This window comes from Callithrix jacchus, chromosome 11 (assembly GCF_049354715.1).
Source record: "Callithrix jacchus isolate 240 chromosome 11, calJac240_pri, whole genome shotgun sequence".
In the NCBI taxonomy this organism is placed as follows: Eukaryota; Metazoa; Chordata; class Mammalia; order Primates; family Cebidae; genus Callithrix; species Callithrix jacchus.
In genome coordinates, this window is record NC_133512.1 from 115,624,223 (window position 1) to 115,639,683 (window position 15,461).

General features: G+C 48.7%; 2 non-coding genes and 1 pseudogene across 2 annotated transcripts; 1 reads left to right on the forward strand and 2 right to left on the reverse strand.

Moving 5' to 3' along the window:
- Window positions 1–5,973: 5,973 nt before the first annotated feature.
- LOC118143898 (U5 spliceosomal RNA) lies at window positions 5,974–6,090 on the reverse strand. Its single transcript, XR_004728384.1, has one exon. It is a non-coding gene; the product is annotated as a U5 spliceosomal RNA (small nuclear RNA).
- Window positions 6,091–9,058: 2,968 nt separating this feature from the next.
- On the reverse strand, window positions 9,059–9,165 carry LOC118143909 (U6 spliceosomal RNA). Its single transcript, XR_004728394.1, has one exon. It is a non-coding gene; the product is annotated as a U6 spliceosomal RNA (small nuclear RNA).
- Window positions 9,166–13,954: 4,789 nt separating this feature from the next.
- Window positions 13,955–14,302, forward strand: LOC100414420 (developmental pluripotency associated 5 pseudogene; annotated as a pseudogene).
- Window positions 14,303–15,461: the final 1,159 nt, after the last annotated feature.

Here is a 15,461-nt window from a genome sequence, read left to right on the forward strand (position 1 = left end):
CACCACATTACACACCCCACACACTAATACACCACTCACACTACACACACCATACCACACACACCACACTCTACATTCACCATTCACACTACACACTCACACCACACCACACACCCCACACACTACATACACCACTCACACTACACACTCACATCACACACTACATATACCACACATTACATACACCACTCACATCACACACACACCACACCACACACCCTACACACTACATACACCACACGCACCACACCACATACCCCACACACTACATACACCACTCACAATACACACACCACACCACACACCCCACACACTACCTACACACTCACACTACACACTCACACCACACATTACATACACCACTCACATCACACACACACCACACACCACACACACTACATACACCACTCGCACCACACCACATACCCCACACACTACATACACTACTCGCACTACACACTCACACCACACCACACACCACACACACTACATACACCACTCACACTACACACTCACATCACACACTACATACACCACACATTACATACACCACTCACATCACACACACACACACCACACACCCCACACACTACATACACCACATGCACACCACATACCCCACACACTACATAAACCACTCACACTACACACACCACACCACACACCCCACACACTACATACACTACTCACACTACACACTCACACCACACCACAACCCCACACACTACATACACACTCACACTACACACTCACATCACACACTACATACACCACACATTACATACACCACTCACATCACACACACACCACACCACACACCCCACACACTACATACACCACACGCACCACACCACATACCCCACACACTACATACACACTCACACTACACACTCACACCACACATTACATACACCACTCACATCACACACACACCACACCACACACCCCACACACTACATACACCACACGCACCACACCACATACCCCACACACTACATACACACTCACACTACACACTCACACCACACATTACATACACCACTCACATCACACACACACCACACACCACACACACTACATACACCACTTGCACCACACGACATACCCCACACACTATATACATACTCACACTACACACTCACACCACACCACACACTACATACACACTCACACTACACACTCACATCACACACTACATATACCACACATTACATACACCACTCACATCACACACACCACACCACACACCCCACACACACTACATACACCACACACACACCACACCACACACCCACCTCACACACTACATACACCACTCACACCACACACATTACATACCCCACACACTAACACACCATTCACACCACACACTCACACCACACCACACATCCCACACATTACATACACTACTCACATCACCACTCACACCACACCACACACCCCACACACTACATACACCCCACACTCACACCACACACTACATACACCACTCACACCACATCACACACCCCAAACACTACATACACTACTCACACCACACACTCATGCCACACACTCATTCCACATACCCCACACACTACATACATCACTCACACCACACACTCACGCCACACACTAACTCCACACACACCACACACAGTCACACTACATTACTCACACCACGCCTGCCACACAACACACACATACTACATACACATATCAGATAGCACACATACACCATACATACAAACACACTGCACCCCACACACTACACACACATCACACACACTGCACCACCACACACACAGCACACAGCACACTCTGCATCATACAGTCATGCCACTCATTCACACCACACACTCAGACCAGACACACACTGCAGCACCACATACACCACACTCTGCACCACACTCACACCACATATATACACACTGAACCACACACACTATATACACACAACACACACCACACATACCACGCAGTCAAATCACACATACATACACCACACCACACACTCACACAATACTTATACATGCTGTACCATACACACTGCATATACCACACACACCCTGCACTACACACTCACACCACTCATACACCACCACACCACAACATACAACACACACACACTGCACCACACACTTACACTACACATACACACCACACACACACTGCACCACACAAACACTACACATACACACCACACACACTGCACCACACACTTACACTACACATACACACCACACACACACTGCACCACACACTTACACTACACACACACCACACACACACTGCACCACACACTTACACTACACATACACACCACACACACACTGCACCACACAAACACTACACATACACACCACACACACTGCACCACACAAACACTACACATACACACCACACACACTGCACCACACACTTACACTACACATACACACCACACACACACTGCACCACACACTTACACTACACATACACACCACACACACACTGCACCACACACTTACACTACACATACACACCACACACCCACTGCACCACACACTTACACTACACATACACACCACACACACACTGCACCACACACTTACACTACACATACACACCACACACACACTGCACCACACACTTACACTACACATACACACCACACACTTACACTACACATACACACCACACCACACAAACACTACACATACACATCACACACACACTGCACCACACACTTACACTACACATACACACCACACACACACTGCACCACACAAACACTACACACACCACACTGTACCACACGCTACACCACACTCAGACCACACACACACACACACACACACGCACACACACCATACACTGTACCACAGATGCTGCAGCACACCACACACACATTTGACACACACAACACCCACACATTTCACAAACAGCATTTGCACATACACATGCCACCACCAACCACACATTACACAGGCACACTACATCCTTCACCACCTGCACACATGACAAACTGCACCTATACAGCGGCCATGCCCACAAGACCACCCTCTCATGCGCACACCACACACACCACCACACACACGCGCACACACTGCACCACACTGGAGTTACGCCTCCAATAAATGTGAGCACGGACTTGTGAACAACCTGAAGGAATAAAGGGTACAAGGCTTTCTGCTGCTGGCGCCACCGGGGGGCATTCAGACCCTAAATAAGGTTTGCATCTCCTGGATTTTGGGAGACCTCAGGGAGCTCTGTCCCCACTTCCCGTCAGCATCACGGGACATCTCTCACTACTTGTGACCAGGCCAGGGCAGAAGCCGCCCCTCCCAGCTGGAATTCCACCCCCACAGGCCTGCTCCAGCCCCTCCTATCTCCCTCTGACGCAGGCACTTTGGCACCTTCCTGTCTTGGAGGACCCTGCCCCCAAAGGGCCCCCTCCCGCCTCTCCTTGGATAAGCTCAGGTTATCTGCCCATCTGCTGGCCACCGGCCTATTTATCTTCTTAGGGCTTTCTTCCTGAAATAGCTCAGGGTTATCTAAGCTGCTGGTGTGGGCCCGCCTGCCTGACAGCCTCCTCCACCCCTCCAGGGAGGGTGGCCCCTCATCCCTGGAAGTCCTTCTCCTTTAATCCAGACCTGAATTCCACAGTTATTAGACCAAGCTGGAGCCCTTCCATACCTCTGCCACCATCAAGTTCCCCCATACGTCCAGGACAGTACCCCATGGCTTCTGCCCTCCCTCGGGAAGGTGGTCAGGGCTCTTGAGCTGCCCAGTTAACTCAAAGCCAAGCACATCCGAAACCGTCTACCTCTCCTACACTGCCATTGCAGCAGTCATGTCAAAGACCTGGTGTCCAATAGCTAGGGTGACTACAGCTAACATCAATCGATTGTCCACTTTAACTTAGCAGCTTAGCCGGGCGGTCCCAGCTACTCAGGGAGGCTGAGGTGGGAGAATCGCTTGATTCCGGGAGGCAGAGATTACAGTGAGCCAAGATCACACTACTGCACTCCAGCCTGGGCAACAGAGCAAGACTCTATCTCAAAAAATAAAATAATAAAATAAAATAAAACAACACCACCTTTCTCAGACTGCAGCATAAAATCTCAGTCGCCTTCTTGAGCCCTTGCCACTGCAGCAGTGCCCCTCACCAGCACCACTGCCCACCCCCAGGCACTGGGATTCCAAGTCTTCTACATCACGCATCACAGAAATAGATTTATGCTGTCATTTCCCCTCGGCACTTCCCTGCTTGAGAACCTTCTATGGCTCCCTGTTTCTGATTGCATCAAGTCTGAACACATGTGTCTGGCTCTCAAGGCTCACCCCCACTTGTCTAACATCAAATCCCATGACTCTGTAAGTATTGCCCCCAGCAAGCCCCACACAAGCGTGCTCTTGGGGCCTCTATGCCTCTGCCTGAGCCAGCAGTATTTCCTCTACCTCGTCAAGACTTCCTCCCACTCCAAGTCCTAGTTTAAGTCCTTTTCCAGCCTTCCCATCATTCATTGATTCAGCTTATTTTGTTTCATTTTACATTTGAGATAAGGTCTCACTCTGTTGCCCAGGCTGGAGTGCAGTGGCACAATCTTGGCTCGCAGCAACCCCTACCTCCCAGGCTCAAGTGATCCCCCCATTGTAGCCTCCCTAGTAGCTGGGTCTACAGGCACATGCCACCATGCTCAGCCAACTTTTTAATTTATTTATTTTTTTTGAGACAGAGTCTTGCTCTTGTTGCCTAGGCTGGAGTGCAATGGCTCAATCTCAGCTCACCGCAATCTCCACCTCCTGGTTCAAGTGATTCTCCTGCCTCAGCCTCCCAAGTATCGGGGATTACAGGCATGTGCCACCACGCCCAGCTAATTTTGTATTTTTAGTGGAGACAAGGGTTTCTCCATGTTGGTTTCTCCATGTTGGTCAGGCTGGTCTCGAACTTCCGACCTCAGGTGATCCACCCGCCTCGGCCTCCCAAAGTGCTGGGATTACAGGCGTGAGCCACCGTACCTAGCCAATTTTTTTTTATTTTTAAAGGCAGAGTCTCACTATATTACCGAGGCTGGTCTCTAATTGCTGGGCTCAAGAGATCCTCCCACTTTGGCCTCCCAACATGCTGGGATTATAGACATGAGCCCCCATGGCCGGCCCATTCAGCCCATTTTAACTGAGCACTTACTGTGGACTGATGTGGCAGGTACTGCCTCTGCCAGCCTCTCCCCTGAGCTCCGACAGCATGAGTCACTCCTTCCACACACTTGGGCACAGACCCCGAGGGTCTTATCATGTGCCACATGATAGGCCTTGCGTCTCACCAATCGTGTCACAAGCTACATGACAGCAAACTTGTCTCCACATCTTCTGTGTCCCCCATGGCCCTGTCTCTCCAGCTGGGAACTTCACAATCCACAGGCTTTCGTGTTTTTCTTTGGAAGACTAGCACAGGATTGCCAACTTTTTATTTTATCAAGCGAATACATTTTTTAATTACCATGTGGTCATAAACGAAGGCACATTTTAACACTAAGAGAAAGAACATAATCCTAGAATAAACTTTTGAAATCACTGCTATATTGCTAAGCTTATTCCATTTCAAAAGTTGTTTATTCAACTTTGAAATGGAATAAGCTTAGCAGTATAGAAAACTCACCACATTTTTCTTTTTCTCTGTTTCAGAAAATCTCAGAATAAAAGGACAATCTTTTCCATGGAATAAATTTAGCAAGATGGAAAATTCATCACATGTCTTTTCTTTTTCAGTTCACAGGGGGCAGGTGGCCACTTGATCGACGTCCATCCCAGCATTTGGGAGCGGGATGAGTGGAGCGGTCCTTTGATCTCTTGCTTTGGTTATTGGCGGGAGAAGCTATGCTGAGTGTCCTCTCACCAGATAGGGCCTGGGATCCATGGACATGTCTGGCCCATGTCTGACCCCACACTCAGCCTTCTATCCCCTTAGACTTTGTCTCAGACATTTGTCTTGATTTTTTTTTTTAAATGAGCCCTGCCTAAGCAGGACATCAAAAAATTCAGTTATAAACTCATAATTGTCCCTCTCCACGGAAATCTTTAGTAAAAGGCGAAAGATTTATTCATTATGAAGAGAAACCACAGCATTGTCTTGATTTATTTTTGAGACAGAGCCCAGGCTATAGTGCAATGTCACAGTCTTGGCTCACTGAAACCTCTGCTTCCCAGATTCAAGCGATTCTTCTGCTGCAGCCTCCCGAATAGCTGAGATTACAGGCATCCACCACCACATCCAGCTAGCTTTTGAATTTTTAGTAGAGACAGGGTTTCACCATGTTGGCCAGGCTGGTCTTGAACTCCTGATCACAAGTGATCACCCACCCGAGCCTCCCAAAGTGCTGAGATTACAGGTGTGAGCCACCGCACCTGGCCCATTTGTCCTGATTTTGTGCTCCTGGAAGCTGGACTCTGTAGGCACGCAGGTGTTTGTGACACTCACTGCTTCCTACTCTGGAGCAGTGAAACCCTTGAGTCTCAGAGGGGCCGGGAGGGAGGGGGCATCTGGAATGGTTGACAGGAGTGGGAAGTAAATGAGTCCCAGGCACAGACACTCCCAGCCCACCGGCCGCACAGCTCCCAGGGTGAGAGCCCTGATCTTTAGTTCCCAACCTTGGGGTTCTGCCTTCTCCCTTCCCTCTCTGAGTGGGGCTTCTTCAGGAGGGAGGTGCAGCCTCAACTTTCCACTGCTCAGCCCTGCATCCCTGCAGCTGCTTCCATAAAAAGCCAACACTGAACACTGCCTGGATGGAAGAGACAGAGAAAATTTTTCCAAAGGATGTGTGTGCGCATTGTTGGGAGCAGCAAGCATTTCAGTGAACCCCGGGTCACAGCACAGCCTGATAAATGGCAGGAAGTTCAGGACTTAGGCCTGATATTTTTTGCACAAAGGCCCCATAGCCCAGCCAGGTGAGCTGGGCCCAGGGACGGACACAGGGGCCACTGTCCGGCACTTCCTGCCCTTTGTTGGCCCGTGGGACAGCCTTGCCGGCACTCCAAATGGCCTTTCTTTGGTGCCTGACTCCTGTGTTTTATTTATGGAGAGAAGCTCCTCAATATAGAAACGGGTGGGCCAGGAGCCGGCGGCAGGATGTGGGAATGCAGACTGGCAGGATGCCTGCCAGCAGGGACACGGTTGCCGAATTAAAAGAATGTGGCCATGGACACCCGATCATAAGCCTGCCTGATATTTATATACCTGATGAGATGTTCCACACACTCCCCTGGCACATTTCAGGGCATCACAGCCTGCCCTGGCATCAGGTCTCCCTGTGGCCCCACCCTTGGGTTCTCATGGCCTGGTTGGCCTCCGCCTAGGTGTGAGTCAGGTCACCTGCCCCAACCCTCCAAGGCTGTGTGGGCTCCTTGGAGGAAGGGGCCATTTCTTTCTTCCATAGGAGAACCTCTGTTGCTGGCATCCTGAGGGTCAGCCAGATACCTGGGGGGCATGTTTATGGGCAACAGTGCACGGAGGACCCTTTCATGCTCCCAGTCTTTTCTTCATTAGCATCATTTCTGGTGGAATTCTTCCCAAAGGCAACCACACATACTTCTACTGTCTCAGGTAGAATACTTAGAACAGATTTTGTACTTTCTTGGAAAATTGGGGTCTCAGTTCTGAGTCCTGGGTGGAGAGGTACAGAGAGCCCTGACAGGTAGGTTTGAGATCCAGGCTCCTATGCTTTTTTGTTTATTTGTTTTATTTTGAGACAGAGTCGTGTTCTGTCCACCCAGGCTGGAGTGCAGTGGCACGATATCAGCTCACTACAACCTCTGCCCCCCGGGTTCAAGCAATTCTCCTGCCTCAGCCTCCCGAGTAGCTGGGATTACAGGCACATACCACCACACCTGGCTAAGTTTTATATTTTTAATAGAGAGGGGGGTTCCCCATGTTGGCCAGACTGGTCTTGAACTCCTGACCTCAAGTAATCTGCCTTTCTCGGTCTCCCAAAGTGCTGAGATTACCAGCGTGAGCCACCGTGCCTGGCCACGTTTCTTCACCCCCGGCTTGCAGAGGTTGTCCTGACACTACTGCTCATTTAATTCGCATGATTTGTTTTGTACCATGTGGTCATGGAGAGATGTAAATATAAAAGTGATTGAGTTACATAAGGCCATTTGTCCTCCACACTAAGTCACAGCTGACTTTTTGAGTTCTCATGACCATTTTTGGTAGATTTCCTTCTCTTGGTTTTAAGCTTTTTTTTTTTGAGACAGAGTCTCACTCTGTTGCCCAGGCTGGAGTGCAATGGTGTGGTCTTGGCTTACTGTAACTTCTACCTCTTGGGTTCAAGCGATTCTCCTGCCTCAGCCACCTGAATAGCTGGGATTACAGGTCTCCACCACCTCGCCAGGCTAAATTTTGTATTTTTAGTAGAGATGGGGTGCAGGGGACAAAAAAAATATAGAGACAGGGTTTCACCATGTTGGTCAGGCTGGTCTTGAACTCCTGACCTTGTGATCCGCCCTCCTCAGCCTCCCAAAGTGCTGGGATTACAGGTGTGAGCCACAGTGCCTGGCCCTAAGCTAACTTTTAAAAACTGATATTGTAAAGGTGGGGACTTGTTATGTTGCCCAGGCTGGTCTCAAACTCCTAGGCTCAAGCAATCTTCCCAATTTGGCCACCCAAAGTGCTGGGATTACAAGCATGAGCCAGTGAACCTGTTCTAGACTAATTTTAGGCCTTTTTTTTCAAAAAAAAATTTTTTTATTCTTTTTCTTTTAATTAAAAAATATTTAAAATAATTATTTTAAAATATGGAACACAGCTGGGTGCGGTGGCTCACGCCTGTAATCCCAGCACTCTGGGAGGCCGCGGCAGGTGGATCACAAGGTCAAGAGATCAAGACCATCCTGGTCAACAAGGTGAAACCCCGTCTCTACTAAAAATACAAAAAATTAGCTGGGCATGGTGGCGCGTACCTGTAATCCCAGCTACTCAGGAGGCTGAGGCAGGAGAATTGCCTGAACCCAGGAGGCGGAGGTTGCAGTGAGCCAAGATCGCGCCATTGCACTCTAGCCTGGGTAAGAAGAGCGAAACTCCGTCTCAAAAAAAAAAAAATATATGGAACGCTTCACGAATTTGCATGTCATCCTTGCGCAGGGGCCATGCTAATCTTCTCGGTAGCATTCCAATTTTAGTATATGTGCTGCCGAAGCGAGCACGAGACCATTGTTTATGGATCCATCTACAGCAGAAGCTCTTTCTCTTTCAAGTTTCTGACTTCTTGATCTGCTGTAACTAGATGCAAATCTAAAGTGAACAGCTCAGAGTCAATACATAAATGCACAGATTTATGTGTGTATCTGAGGCATAATTCTGACTAATCAATGACTTTTTGTTTCCTTTCTAATTCATATCTGTTTTCTTTTTTCTTTTGTTTTTGTTTTTGTTTTGTTTTGAGACAGTCTCACTCTGTCTCCCGGGCTGGAGTGCAGTGGTGCAGTCTCTGCTCACTGCAACCTCTGCCTCCCAGGTTCTAGTGATTCTCTTGCCTCAGCCACCCAAGTAGCTGGGATTACAGATGCCTTCCACCACGCGTGGCTAATTTTTGTCTTTTTAGTAGAGACAGGGTTTCACCATGTTGGCCAGGCTGGTCTCAAACTCCTGACCTCAGGTAATCTGCCCACCCACCTCAGCCTCCCAACGTGTTGGGTTACAGGTGTGAGCTGCCACACCCGGCCTCTTTCCTAATTCTTGATCCTATCGTGGGGAAAAGAAGTTGTCAGAAAGCCGAAAGCACCCAGTATGGTGGCTCATGCCTATAATCCCAGCACAATGGGAATCCAAGGCGGGCAGACAACCTGAGGTCAGGAGTTCGAGACCAGCCTGGCCAATATAGTGAAACCCCCATCTCTACTAATAATACAAAAATTAGCCAGGCATGGTGGCTGACACCTGTAATCCCAGCTACTTGGGAGGCTGAGACAGGAGAATTGCTTGAACCCAGGAGGTGGAGGTTGCAGTCAGCTAGGATTGCATGCTCCACTGCACTCCAGCCTGGGCCACAGAGGGAGACTCCATCTTAAAAAACAAAAAAAGTCGAAAGCACAATGACGTACTACTATACCTTGCTAATATATCTCTATTATACCTTTATGGAACACAGTAGGAATTTAATAAATTATTGTTGAATGGGGTATCTTCCCTTTCTACTCAAAAATTCACCTAGGATATCAGTCTGCCTCATCCAAGTTTATTTCTGAGAAAAAGTGTGAAGTCTGAAGCCGACCAGGCCTGCATGCTTGTTTCACAAAACTCTGCTCCAAACATTCCCTTCCCTTCCTCAAAACCTCCGTCCCTTTCTTGCATGGAGCCTCAGCCTATCATTCCCATGGAAGGAAAGGGATAGGGTATTAATTAGATTACTCTTTCTTCTTAGAATGCAATTTGGAAGCCCCAGACATCTCTAGAGGCCACACAGAAGCATTTCAGGAAGGTGATGCTCAAAAGATGATAATAACTGGGCCAGGGGTGGTGGCTCACACCTGTAATCCCAGTACTTTGGAAGGCCAAAGTGGACAGATCCCTTGAGGTCAAGAGTTTGAGACTAGCTTGGCCAACATGATGAAACCCCATCTCTGCCAAAAAGTACAAAAATTAGCTAGGCATGGTGGCACATGCCTGTAGTCCCAGCTACTTGGGAGGCTGAGGCGAAAGAATTGCTTGAACCTGGAAGGCAGAGGTTGTAGTTACCTGAGAGTGTGCCACTGCACTTCAGCCTGGGTGACAGTGAGATCCTTAAAAAAAAGATAATAATAACTAACTTTTGCACAGACTTGGAAATTCACAGAGCATTCCACATGCTAGTTTCACCTAATTAGCTCTTCCATTCTGAGATGGTATTGCCCGCATATGACAGGACAGGTAGGGTTGAGCTACTTTCCAGGATAAATTTTCCAGCCAGGACTTTTCTTGGTGTCTTCACGCATCTTAGCTGGAGGGAAGCCAGGATGGTGGGAGATGGCGGTGTTGGGGAGTCAGGGGGTTACCTCTGCCCACGGGGTAAAGACAGTTATCTTTGAGTGGAGAGAAAAAGCGAGGAGGAGGCAGGAGGCAGCAATCTCGAGGTCTGAAGTAAGACCCGAACTTCCTTATGAGAACAAGGTAATTAGCTGTAGGTTCTGGTGCACGTTGTTTGCCATCAGAGTACCCTGGGATTTGGGATCAGAAGACATGAGCTGGACTGGAGCTCTGGCAGCCTTAACTGTCTCAGCCTGGAAAGACTTAAACTCTCTGGGCTCCCTATTAATTCCCTTGTCTACAAAAGGAGAATGATAACAGCAACAATATAACAACAACACAACGGCAGCAGCAACACCGCCACGCAGCAATAATACTTGCGCTCCTTCTTCGCAAGGTCCATATGAAGAACAGAGCGCATGCACGTGGAAAAGCCCTTAGACATAGACCACAATATTCTGTCCGGTTGTCCTTGGTTTTCACTCATCCCACAGATATTAACTGAGCACTTACTGTGCTCTGGGCCCTGAGTTAAACCCTGGGGATTCAATGAAGAAAGAAAAAGAAAGGTATCCTCAGTGCTTGTCCTCATGGGATCAACTACTTCATTCCTTCACGATTCTCTGCTTTGGAAGCACTAGGCTGTGGAGCAGGGTGAGTCACCTCTTTAGGCATCGGTGTCATTATCTGTTGTCACTGTTGCTGTATGAATTAAGTGACTTTGGCCGGGCTCAGTGGCTCACACCTGTAATCCCAGCACTTTGAGATGTCGATGTAGGCAGATCACCTGAGGTCAGGAGTTCAAGAAGAGCCTGGCCAACACGGCAAAACCCCGTCTCTACTAAAGAAAAAAAAAAAAAAAAAAATCACAAAAATTAGCTGGATTTGGTGGCGGGCGCCTATAATCCCAGCTACTTGGGAGGCTGAGGCAGGGAGAATTGCTTGAATCCAGGAGGCAGAGGTTGCAGTGAGCTGAGATTGGGCCACTGTACTCCAGCCTGGGTGACAGAGCAAGACTCCATCTCAAAAAAAAAAAAGAATTAAGTGACTTAATTATTTGAAACATCACAGGTGACATAGTGCCTGTCACGGAAGAGGAACTCAATGATTGTTAGCTTTTTCTCTAAAAGCGTCCTTCAAGATCCCACCTCTCTTTCTGAACAAGAAGACTTAGTCACTGACTAAAATACCTCCCCATGTTCAATGCAGGTGGCTAAGATGTTTCAAGGCTCTGCTGTTCCCTGGAGCTCTGAGCTTCAAAGCATTCCATCCACCTGGGTTGTGAGCACGCTCTGTGCTTTGCTCTCCAAATAGACCCAGAGGTTCTGGAAGGTAGGGACTCACCCGGCCAGCCGGGTTCTCCTCCTGTGGTGGGCCCAGGAAGAGACCAGCAAGCTTTCTGCTCTCCAGTCAGGGAGAATGCACTCACAGCTCTGGTTCTGTGAACGTCCCTTCTGGCTTGCCACTGAAGTGTGAAGCGCCGTGACAGCAAGGCCAGGAAGGGTCAGGCAGTGCCTCTGACACTTGCAGTTAAGGAAGGCTAATTTAATAGTCTCAGGAACAGTCACTACTCTATTTTCTCTGACAAAACCAGTCGAGGTGTGTCAAACCAGCCACAGAGACTATGAACTGGACACTACTCTCTGGCTCCCTGCTCCCAGCTTGTAGGGCCCACCCCAAACCTAGAAGTGTCTCACATAAGAACACAGTTCTCTAGGCTGGCCACAACCTCCTGCCCTCCCGCCATGGTTCCAGGCCCAGATGGCTTCTCTGTGCTAGTTAGGAAAAGGCAGCATGTTCTGGGCAACCCACACCCACATCAGGGCACAAGTGACCTCATCGCTCAAGGTAGCCCTCCCGGATCCTGCAGTGACGCGGCCACTAGGTGCCATTGGTCAGGGCTACCCTGACCTCGATGGAGCTTCTGGCCATCACAGCCTGGGCCACTGAGGCTACCGTGCCCTCTTACTGCTCAGTAGAGATGTTACTCAAGCATATCTTTTTTTTTTTGAGACAGAGTCTTGCTCTGTCGCCCAGGCTGGAGTGCAGTGGCACAATCTCGGCTCACTCCAACCTCTGCCTCCCATTTCAAGGGATTCTCCTGCCTCAGCTTCCCGAGTAGCTGGGATTACAGGTGCCTACCATCACACCAGCTAATTTTTGTATTTTTAGGAGAGATGGGGTTTTACCATATCGATCAGGCTGGTCTGGAACTCCTGACCTCAAGTGATCCACTCACCTCAGCCTCCCAAAGTGCTGGGATTTGCAGGCATGAGCCACTGCACTTGGCCTTTTATTTTATTTTTATTATTATTATTACTATTATTATTATTTTTTTTTTGAGACGGAGTTTCGCTCTTGTTACCCAGGCTGGAGTGCAATGGCTCAATCTCGGCTCACCGCAACCTCCGCCTCCTGGGTTCAGGCAATTCTCCTGCCTCAGCCTCCTGAGTAGCTGGGATTACAGGCACGCACCACCATGCCCAGCTAATTTTTTGTAATTTTTAGTAGAGACGGGGTTTCACCATGTTGACCAGGATGGTCTCGATCTGTTGACCTCGTGATCCACCCGCCTCGGCCTCCCAAAGTGCTGGGATTACAGGCTTGAGCCACCGCGCCCGGCCTTTTTTATTATTATTTTTTTGAGATGGAGTCTTTCTCTGTCACCTAGGCTGGAGTGCAGTGGTGCGATATAGGCTCATTACAACCTCTGCCTCCCAGGTTCAAGTGATTCTCCTGCCTCAGCCTCCCCAGTAGCTGTGACTACAGGTGCACACCACCATTTAATTTTTGTATTTTTAGTAGAGATGGGGTTTTACTATATTGGTCAGGTTGGTCTTGAACTCCTGACCTCATAATCCGCCCACCTCGGCCTCACAAAGTGCTGGGATTACAGGTGTGAGCCACCGTGCTCGGCCTGGCCTTTTTAAAAAAAAAAACAGGGTCTGCTCACTTGCGCTGGAGTGTGGTTTTGCTTGTGACGGTCATAAGATGGTAACGCTCCCGGAACATAGAAATATCCCACGATGGGTGAAAGTTCTCAAAGACATGAAAGATCCAGAGATGTTCCAGGTCCAGACACGGCTGCTGGAAGTCATCTTCGGCCAGGAGGGATATCGAATCCCTTACATCGAGCAGGTGAGCCAGGCCATGCTCAAGCTAAAGGCTCTGGAGTCTCTAGACTTCACCAAGGTCGTGGTTTACGGCTCCTATATATATAAGCTCCGGGCCCAGTGGATGTTCCAGTCTATGGCTGAGTGGCACCAGCGCCAGGAACAAGGGATGCTCCAACTTGAGGAAGCCAAGAATGCCCTCGAACTAGGCTCTTGGATGAAGTGAACCAGCTTCCAACCAGGATGTAGAGATTAGTTTGTGGCCAGAGCTGGAGTGATTTCTCCAGCTTGGTTTAAAATCTGTTCCAGCCTGACGAGTTGAGGGAAAATCATCTGTTTAGGGGTTTCTAAAGTTTTGTTGTGAATATCTCTTTGATGGTTGCCAATAAAAGTTTTTTTTCCCCATTTAAAAAATTAACAGTAAAGTTTTAATTTTAATTTTAATTTTTTATTATTTTTTAAAGACGGGGTTTTACCATGTTGGTCAGGCCAGTCTTGAACTCCCGACCTCAGGTGATCTGCCCGCCTTGGCCTCCCAAGTTTCTGGGATTGCAAGCATGAACCACTGTGCCTGGCGTCTTGTTCTTATTTCCTCTATGATTCAGTCTTCTTGCTATGGGAGCTGGGCCACAGGACAGCCTGGGAAATAGACACTTTCTGACCTCAGAGTTGAATCTTCTCTGTCCTTGGCCTATTGTTCTAGAACCTGAGTGGTGTGAAACTCTCTCATTCCTTATGACAAATTCTCTGCTTGAAGGCTTTTGAACTCTCCATGTAGCTCCATGCAGGTAAAGGGCTCCATGCAGGTAAAGGAATCCCTCTGATAGACCTGAGTCCCGGGGGAAACACAGCGTGGTTTCACACTGGAGCGCCTGTAATACACAGTCATCCTCGGCTCTCAGGATGCTTTCTTCTAATTGCCCTTCCATGCCTGCATGACCACCTGTGGAGCCTCTGGTGAAACCTTCACTCATAGGTCCTCCTGGGGCATCCATTTTACATTGCTTTCATGAGGGCTTTTTTTTTTTTTTGAGATGGAGTTTCGCTCTTGTTGCCCAGGCTTGAGTGAAATGGGGTGATCTTGGCTCACCGCAACCTCCACCTCCTGGGTTCAAGCGATTCTCCTGTCACAGCCTCCCAAGTAGCGGGAATTACAGGTACCTGCCACCACACCCAGCTAGTTTTGTATTTTTAGTAGAGTCAGGGTTTCTCCATGTTGGCCAGGCTGGTTTCGAACTCCTGACCTCAGGCGATCCTCCCACCTCGATCTCCCAAGGAACTGGGATTACAGGCATGAGCCACCACACCTGGCCTAGGTCTGAATTTTCTTATCTGTAAAATAGGAAGACAATTGTTTGTCCCTCATAGGTTTGTCATGAAAATGA